The 9,069-nt window shown below is 42.2% G+C and overlaps 3 non-coding genes across 3 annotated transcripts; 1 reads left to right on the forward strand and 2 right to left on the reverse strand.

The window, feature by feature from the left end:
• The first annotated feature begins 1,354 nt into the window (after positions 1-1,354).
• On the forward strand, positions 1,355-1,468 carry LOC140265935 (U5 spliceosomal RNA). Its single transcript, XR_011906615.1, has one exon. It is a non-coding gene; the product is annotated as a U5 spliceosomal RNA (small nuclear RNA).
• Positions 1,469-4,716: 3,248 nt separating this feature from the next.
• Positions 4,717-4,900, reverse strand: LOC140320579 (U2 spliceosomal RNA). The gene has a single exon (XR_011918413.1). It is a non-coding gene; the product is annotated as a U2 spliceosomal RNA (small nuclear RNA).
• A 308-nt stretch (positions 4,901-5,208) lies between these two features.
• Positions 5,209-5,322, reverse strand: LOC140266025 (U5 spliceosomal RNA). The gene has a single exon (XR_011906697.1). It is a non-coding gene; the product is annotated as a U5 spliceosomal RNA (small nuclear RNA).
• Positions 5,323-9,069: the final 3,747 nt, after the last annotated feature.

The raw sequence follows: 9,069 nt of genomic DNA on the forward strand, positions 1-9,069 counted from the left end.
CTCTCTTTTTTTTTTTTTTATATTTTATATTTTCACGTATTAGATTATGCTTAAGATACGAATGGGTTTATCAGTCACTTCAGAATCCATACATACTTATCCTCCCGTAATAAAATGGTCGGATCTTATCAAACACACTTTGTTTCTTGTGACAATCAAGTCAGCGAAACAGCGTATACACGTCAAGACACTGAATCAAGTTTGCCACAAGAACTCATAAGTTTGGCAGTATTGCTCTGCCGTCAGCAATCATACACCCATTTTATTTTCGTGAGACATGTGCAAGCACCTGTTCATCTACTGTTCTATCACTATGAATTAGTGATCTATTATCAATAAGGATACTTCTACAACTACTATCAAAGTATGTCCGGACTTCTTATGTTGTCAGTTGCTATATATGAATAAGTGGGTAGCTACTGACAAGCATTAAGCATGTCACACAGCCCAAACATATAACATTTCAGGACACACCACACAGTTAACAACCACAGTGAAGCGTGTCAAAGCCCAAACATGTAACATTCAACAAGTCACTTACACAACACATTCAAATCAAACAGTCAGACAACATACAAGAACATATACCCCAGCCGGCATTGCTCCCCTCCTATTTTCGTACAGCACATTATGTGTGCGCACACCTTTATTCACAAACTCTTCAACTTATACTCTTTTACCGAAGCTGCTACAGCTCGATTGGCCGAATACCCTTTGATCCTATTTCGGTGAATTTGACATCTGCCTTACATATAACAGATTAGCGGTTTAGCAGTTTTAATTTAGTTTGAGGGAAGGAATTCATTTTATAGCAAAATCCGAAATCGTGAAGAACTCATGAAAGTAAGCTTATTCTCAGATTCCTGAAACTTTAGATTTGCTCTTTCTTTTACTGCAAAGTACAACGTTGTTTTTTTTGTTTAAATCTTTCTAGACACGGTAAATATTAAGGACAAAGCAGTTTTCACATAGTTTGAGTGAAGGAATTCATTTTATAGATAAAATCCCAAGAGTCTGCTGAGAAAAGAGAGTGAATGCGAAGTAGACTTTAACACGGCTATGGGAGCGAGCCGAGTGTGGGCTAACCGGGAGAATTGCTTGAAAGAAACGCGACACCGAATGAACGATCAGAACAAAGCCTCAATACGGGATTCTCGTGGTGTTTTTGTTGCTGCCTTGTCTTTTGCACAGAGTAAAAGACAAGGCAGCCATCGAATAGGGCCCGATTGTTCCTAGTTGGTCAGCCGAGGAGCAAGGGGGGGGGGAGCAAGCGTCTCAACCAAGCAAAGCTCACCATGGGGAAGGTGGCTATGCCAACTAGCCTGATGCCCTGCTCCCGCAGTGACGGATAATCGTACTCTGGTTTCTCTTCATAACGTACAAGTCTTTCGCCTTTTACTAAAGATTTCTGTGGAGAGCAGCACTAATGAGTTGTTTCTATTTTTGGCAGGCTTTACCTTTGCGGGTGAAGCCCTTTCTGTCTGTGCAAAAGAAATCTTGCTACTTTGCAGAGTGACTTCTCTGAGTAGAGTCGCCTTACTTGTTGCGACTGTGCCGATGTTCGAACCTGGAGTGCAAAGTTGTTGCTTGAATGGTGCTTGCTGGAGCGTGCGGGAGTGCAAAGTTATACCATTTAAAAGGGCTGAAGAGTGCTCAGTGCAGCGGGTGGGCGACACTCTGGCCACCTTGAAAACCGAGGTTACATCCACTACCAGGGGCAGCCCAAGTTCTGCCGCAAGTGTGGTGAGCATGGGCACCTGGTTGAGGCTTGTACCAAGGTGTTATGTGGGAAGAGCAGAGAAATTGGGCAAACTTTTGGAGAGTGTCCAAATGGCAGGAAATGTAATCTCTGTGGAGAATTAAATCACCTCTTCAGAGATTGCCCTAAATCTTTTGCCAACAAATTAAAGACGGTAAAGCCACAGTCAAGCCAACAAAGAGAAGGACCAGAGGTGGCAGTTGGTGAACAAAGTGAAGAGGTTGACCCAATAAATTCAAACTTCCCGCCAAAAGCTTGGATTGGAAGTGAGGAGCAAAAAGGGGAGGGGCCTGTAGAGGCCTCACCACTCAGTGTTGAAGACTGTGAGAATTCACAGGCAGAGGGTGGAGCTACGCTAAATGAGGAGGAAGAGCAGACAGGTGAGTCTAGTGAAGATACTCACCTCCCCGAAGGTCAACAGCCGAAGAGGACGGCATCTGAGCCTCTGATTCCCCAGTGGTATCAGAGAAGAGGGGAAGGGTTAGGTCCCTTTCAGACAGTTCTTCAGTGGAAGAACCTAGAGTCTTCCCCTCCGACTCACCAAATGAGGTCTCCTTTTTAACTTCAGCTCTGCAATCAACCCCCAGGGACTCAAAGTTAAATGCAACATTGCGTCAGAGGCCAACACCGAGAGTCCGAAAAGGAAATATAGATCACCCTACTCACTTTTCACCTAAAGAAATGAAGGAAGAGCTAGTTTCCCAAGAAATAACCTGTGTGTAATTTGTTTTGATAACTTAGAAAAACGAAAATGACATACCTACTTTCCTTTATGCTTTTAATGGTTCTCACCTTCTCAACACTAAATGTGAGAAGTGTGAAATCAAAGACAAGAGCCCAGAGTATTTTATCCTTCTTAGACTCCATAAAATCAGATGTGTTTTTAATACAAGAATGTGGACTACCTTTTTTAAAAAACCATAGACAATGGGAGGAAATGTGGCCCCATTTATCGATATGGAGTGGCTCAAATCAAAATAAAAATGATGGTGTGGCCATTCTAATTAAAAATCCGCATGTTCTGGTGAAAGGTAGCACAGTGGTGAGAGACGGACGGGCACTTTTAGCACACTTGAATTTTATGGGGCAAGACTTTAACCTCTTAAATATTTATGGTTTCAATGGAAAAAATGAAAGGTATGACCTTTTAGAAGATATACAGCTTTACATGCTAGGGCAAGTACCTTTAGTTGTAGGAGGGGATTTTAACTGTATCTTGAGCAGGAAAGATAGAAAAAGAGCAGGGGAAGATTTTAAAGTGGATAAGACTTCGATTTTACTTCAGGGCATATGCAGGGATTTTAAGCTTACTGACTGTTTTAAAACCATGCATCCCAGAGAGGAGGGCTTCACCTGGTTTAATCATGATGGCACCAGAGCCTCTCGCATTGATTATTTCTTTACTAGAGATTGCCCACCCACTGATGTTAGATTAACCCCTGTTTTCTTTTCAGACCACCTTATGCTCTCCTGCACCCTTTCACCCCCTTCTGGTGTGACGGTAGGAAGTGGTCTGTGGAAACTCAACTGTTCCCTGTTGGAGGATGAAATCATAGTCAGTCAGTACAGGGAATGTTATAAAGAGTGGCAGACCCTTCAAGACCTCTACGAAACACATGCACAATGGTGGGAAATGGTGAAGGAAACGACCCAGACTTTTTTTAAACAGCAAGGTAAACGTAAAAAAAGGAAAGAGAATAGATGTATGATGGGACTACATAAACGCTTACAGCGCTACTTTAAACTAAATCAGTGTGGCTTAGACTTTAAAGAAGAAATCAAAGATGTCAAAAAGGAAATGTCAGTTTTAGCAGAAATAAAGAGTAAAGGAATTTTTGTAAGAAGCAGGGAGCAGGAAATTGAGGAAGGTGAAAAAGAAAGAAAGTTATAAATAAAAAGGAGTGTATTCAAAATCTAAAAAGAGAAGATGGGTTTTTAACAAAATCCACACAAGAGATGATTGAAACTGTACATACCTTTTATAGTAACATGTACAAAGAGAAACCAGTGCACTTGGAAACATCGGCAGAAATCTTAAGATTCGTTGACAAAACCGTAAAAGAGAATGCACACTTGACACAGAATTTTATTGCTTTAGAGTTAAAAAAATGCCTAACAGGTTTTAAGAGAAGTCGAGCTCCGGGTTTAGACGGGCTTCCTGCAGAATTCTATCTGACCTATTGGGACCTTTTATCATCAGACATTTTAGATGTTTTTAAAGATTTTGAAAAACTCGACCGACTGCCTGACAGTTTTAGAGTGGGAATAGTGACTCTACTTTATAAAAAAAATGATAAGACTGACCTAAAGAATTGGAGGCCCATCACACTTTTAAACTTTGACTGTAAACTTTTTAGCAAGGTTTTAGCGACACGGATGTCCTCTGTTTTAGAGGAGGTAATTCACCCAGACCAAGCTTGTGCCATCTCAGGGAGACAACTCACCGACAGCCTCGTACTGATTCGAGACATTATTGATTACGCTAGAGACAGAAACACCCGGCTTTTCATCTTAAATTTAGACTTTGAAAAAGCATTTGATCGGGTCTCGCATCAATATCTCTTTCAGGTGTTGCAGCCATCGAAAAGGGCCCGATTGTTCCTACTTGGTGAGCTTTGCTTGGTTGAGACGCTTGCCCCCCCCCCCCCCCCCCCCCCGCTCCTCGGCTGACCAAGTAGAAACAATCTATTTGATGGCTGCCTTGTCTTTTACTCTGTGCAAAAGACAAGGCAGCCACAAACACCACGGGAACACCGTATTGAGGCTTTGTTCTGACCACTCATTCGGTGTCGCGTTTCTTTCAAGCAATTCTCCCGGTTAGCCCACACTCGGCTCGCTCCCAGAGCCGTGTTAAAGTCGCATTCACTCTCTTTTCTCAGCAGATTAAAAGAAAGTTTCATCTTGGGCTCCCTGAAACTTCCATCCTGCACCGCTGTTTGCTTTTTCACAAGAGCAGAGGAGAGCGCACCGTTCCCAGCGGCACTGCAGTACCGGGTCGAGGCTTGGAGTGAACGGAGCAAGCTTCTTTTTCAACTCCTATTCTTAAAAATCCATTTAATATGTTGTCCTCGTATAGAGGACATATTAAACTGATAAGAACAGATACTACACTTGATCTTAGCCAAAAGGCCGAGAAGCGATAACTGTCCACTGTTTCAGGTCCGAGGGCCCTTGCTGGCACAATGCGCACTTGTAGCAGTGTTCTTTTTATGGCCATAGGTGGCCAGAGTGTCACGTTGCACCTCCGCCCACCCGCTGCACTGAGCACTCTTCAGCCCTTTTAAATGGTATAACTTTGCACTCCCGCATGCTCCAGCAAGCACCATTCAAGCAACAACTTTGCACTCCAGCTTCGAACATCGGCACAGTCGCAACAAGTAAGGCGACTCTACTCAGAGAAGTCACTCTGCAAAGTAGCAAGATTTCTTTTGCACAGACAGAAAGGGCTTCACCCGCAAAGGTAAAGCCTGCCAATAATAGAAACAACTGATTAGTGCTGCTCTCCACGGAAGTCTTTAGTAAAAGGCGAAAGACTTGTACGTTATGAAGAGAAACCAGAGTACGATTATCCGTCACTGCGGGAGCAGGGCATCAGGCTAGTTGGCATAGCCACCTTCCCCATGGTGAGCTTTGCTTGGTTGAGACGCTTGCTCCCCCCCCCCTTGCTCCTCGGCTGACCAACTAGGAACAATCGGGCCCTATTCGATGGCTGCCTTGTCTTTTACTCTGTGCAAAAGACAAGGCAGCAACAAAAACACCACGAGAATCCCGTATTGAGGCTTTGTTCTGATCGCTCATTCGGTGTCGCGTTTCTTTCAAGCAATTCTCCCGGTTAGCCCACACTCGGCTCGCTCCCATAGCCGTGTTAAAGTCTACTTCGCATTCACTCTCTTTTCTCAGCAGACTCTTGGGATTTTATCTATAAAATGAATTCCTTCACTCAAACTATGTGGAAACTGCTTTGTCCTTAATATTTACCATGTCTAGAAAGATTTAAACAAAAAAAACAACGTTGTACTTTGCAGTAAAAGAAAGAGCAAATCTAAAGTTTCAGGAATCCGAGAATAAGCTTACTTTCATGAGTTCTTCCCGATTTCGGATTTTGCTATAAAATGAATTCCTTCACTCATACTAAATTAAAACTGCTAAACCGCTAATCTGTTATATGTAAGGCAGATGTCAAATTCACCGAAATAGGATCAAAGGGTATTCGGCCAATCGAGCTGTAGCAGCTTCGGTAAAAGAGTATAAGTTGAAGAGTTTGTGAATAAAGGTGTGCGCACACATAGTGTGCTGTACGAAAATAGGCAGGGAGCAATGCCGGCTGGGGTATATGTTCTTGTATGTTGTCTGACTGTTTGATTTGAATGTGTTGTGTAAGTATCCTGTTGAATGTTACATGTTTGGGCTTTGACACGCTTCACTGTGGTTGTTAACTGTGTGGTGTGTCCTGAAATGTTATATGTTTGGGCTGTGTGACATGCTTAATGCTTGTCAGTAGCTACCCACTTATTCATATATAGCAACTGACAACATAAGAAGTCCGGACATACTTTGATAGTAGTTGTAGAAGTATCCTTATTGATAATAGATCACTAATTCATAGTGATAGAACAGTAGATGAACAGGTGCTTGCACATGTCTCACGAAAATAAAATGGGTGTATGATTGCTGACGGCAGAGCAATACTGCCAAACTTATGAGTTCTTGTGGCAAACTTGATTCAGTGTCTTGACGTGTATACGCTGTTTCGCTGACTTGATTGTCACAAGAAACAAAGTGTGTTTGATAAGATCCGACCATTTTATTACGGGAGGATCAGTATGTATGGATTCTGATGTGACTGATAAACCCATTCGTATCTTAAGCATAATCTAATACGTGAGACAACGCCCTGGCACACGATAAAAAAAAAAAAAAGAGAGAGAGCAGTTTTGTGTCCCCACAGTCCATAATGTAGAAAAGAGAGAAAAAAGCCTTTCTGATTTGGTGTGTGTGCTCATAGTGCAGAGTGTAGAGAAAAGAAAGCCGTTTTGGTGTCACGGGTGTTGTGACTTACACACACACATTTCTAAATTGAGAAAGGAAATTATTTTAGAGGAAGCACTAGAGTTTAGATCCCACATTTGTTGATAGGCATTCATTTATTTCTTCACTTCTGATGAAGTTTCAACAATAAACAACAAACTTTGTATTATGAGAAAGAACCAGACTCATTCTTCAGGAATCCGAAAATAAGCTCTATTTTATGAGTTATGCACGAATTCGGATTCTCCTATAAAACGAATTCATTAACTCAAACCAAGTTAAGACTGCTTTGTCCTTCATATTTATTCATGTCTAATCAAGTTTCAACGATAAACAACGTTGTACTTTGTAGAATGAGAAAGAACTTCTTCAGCAATAAGCATCTCTCGACATATGACGAAATACAGATTTTGCTATAAAATTAATTCCTTCTATCAGCCTGACTTAAAACTGTTTGTCCTCCTTATTTATCCACTTCAAATCAAGTTTCAACAATTAAAAAAAATTTGTAGTTTGAGAAAGAACAACTTAATCTTCAGCAATCAGTATAAAAAGAGGTGCAAATGCCAACCATACATACCTAAAAGGTGGAGCGGAAGTATTCAGCTGCAAGTAGGTGTGAATGTTCGACCATAATTTGTAAAAAGCGGGTAAGAAAAGGTTCGAATGCCCGACTATATATTAACAAAAGCGGGAGGAGAGGTCTTCGGATGAGAGTGGGTGAGAATTTCCAACCATAATCTATAAAATACGGTGAAAAAAAATATGTGAATGCCTCATAGAACACTAAAAGCGGAAGTGTTCGGCTGCAAGAAGGTGTGAATGTCCGACTATATTTGGTGAAAAGCAGGTGAAGCAAGGTCTGAATGCCCAACCTTACATCATCAAAAGCGAGATCAGAGGTGTTTGGCTGCAAGAAGGCCATAGTTTGCCAAAAGCGGGTAAGATGCGAATGACCGACTAAATATCAACAGAAGTGGGGGCGGAGGTCTTCGGATGCAAGTGGGTGTGAATATCCCACCATACAAGTGTGGTGGAGAGGAAGCTGTGAATGGCCGACCATAGTAAAAGGCGGGTGAGAGAAGGTGCGAATGTCAAACCATACATAATCAAAACAGGGAGCGGAGGTGTTCTGCTGTAAGAAGGTGTGAATGTCCAACCATAGTTGGTAAAAAGCGGGTAAGAAAAGGTTAAAATACCCGACTGTACACAATCAATAGCGGGAGCGGAGTTGTTCGGGTACTAAAAGGTGTGAAAGTCCGACCATGGTTTGTAAAAAGCGGGTAAGAAAAGGTGCGAATGCCCGACAATGTATGATCAAAAGAGGGAGTGGAGGTTTTCGGCTGCAAGAAGGTCTGAATGTCCAACCATAATTTGTAAAAACCGGGGAAGAAAAGGCTCGAAAGCCCGACTATACACCATCAAAAGTGGGAGCGGAGGTGTTCAGCTGCAAGACGGTCTGAATGTCCATCAATAACTGCTAGAAAACATGAAAGAAAATTTTCGAATATCAAACTGCACATGATCATAAGCGGGAGAGGAGGTGTTCAGCTGCAAGAAGGTGTGAATGTCTACCCATAATTACTGAAAAATGTGTAAGAAAAGGTGCGAATGCCTAACCATACATCATCAAAAGAGGGAGCGGAGGTGTTCCGCTGTAAGACGGTGTGAATGTCCGACCATAGATGGTAAAAAGCGGGTAAGAAAAGGTTAAATTACCCGACTGTACACAATCAAAAGAGGGAGCGGAGTTGTTCAGCTAAGAGAAGGTGTGAAAGTCCGACCTTGGTTTGTAAAAAGCGGGTAAGAAAAGGTTCGTATGCCCGAATATACACCATCAAAAGCGGAAGCGGAGGTGTTTGGCTGCAAGATATTGTGAACGTCCGACCAAAGTTTGTAAAAAGCAGTTAAGAAAAGGTTCGAATATCTAACCAAACATAAGAATGAGTCTTTTCCGCTGTAGAATGCCCGACTATAGACCATCAAATGCGGGAGCGGAGGTGTTCGGCTCTGAGTAGGTGTGAATGTCCGACCATAATTGCTGAAGAATGTGTTAGAAAAGGTAAGAATGCTGGACCATACATCATCAAAAGCGGTAGAGGTGGTGTTCGGCTGCAAAAAGGTGTGACTGTTCGACTAAAGTTTGTAAAAAGTGGGTAAGACAAGGTGCGAATGCCTGACAATGTATGATCAAAAGCGGGAGCGGAGGTGTTCAGCTGCAAGAAGGTCTACATGTCCATCAATAATTGCTAGAAAACATGAAAGAAACTTTTCGAAAATCA

This window comes from Leuresthes tenuis, unplaced genomic scaffold (assembly GCF_036924035.1).
Source record: "Leuresthes tenuis unplaced genomic scaffold, fLeuTen1.0.hap1 SCAF_12, whole genome shotgun sequence".
Taxonomy (NCBI): domain Eukaryota; kingdom Metazoa; phylum Chordata; class Actinopteri; order Atheriniformes; family Atherinopsidae; genus Leuresthes; species Leuresthes tenuis.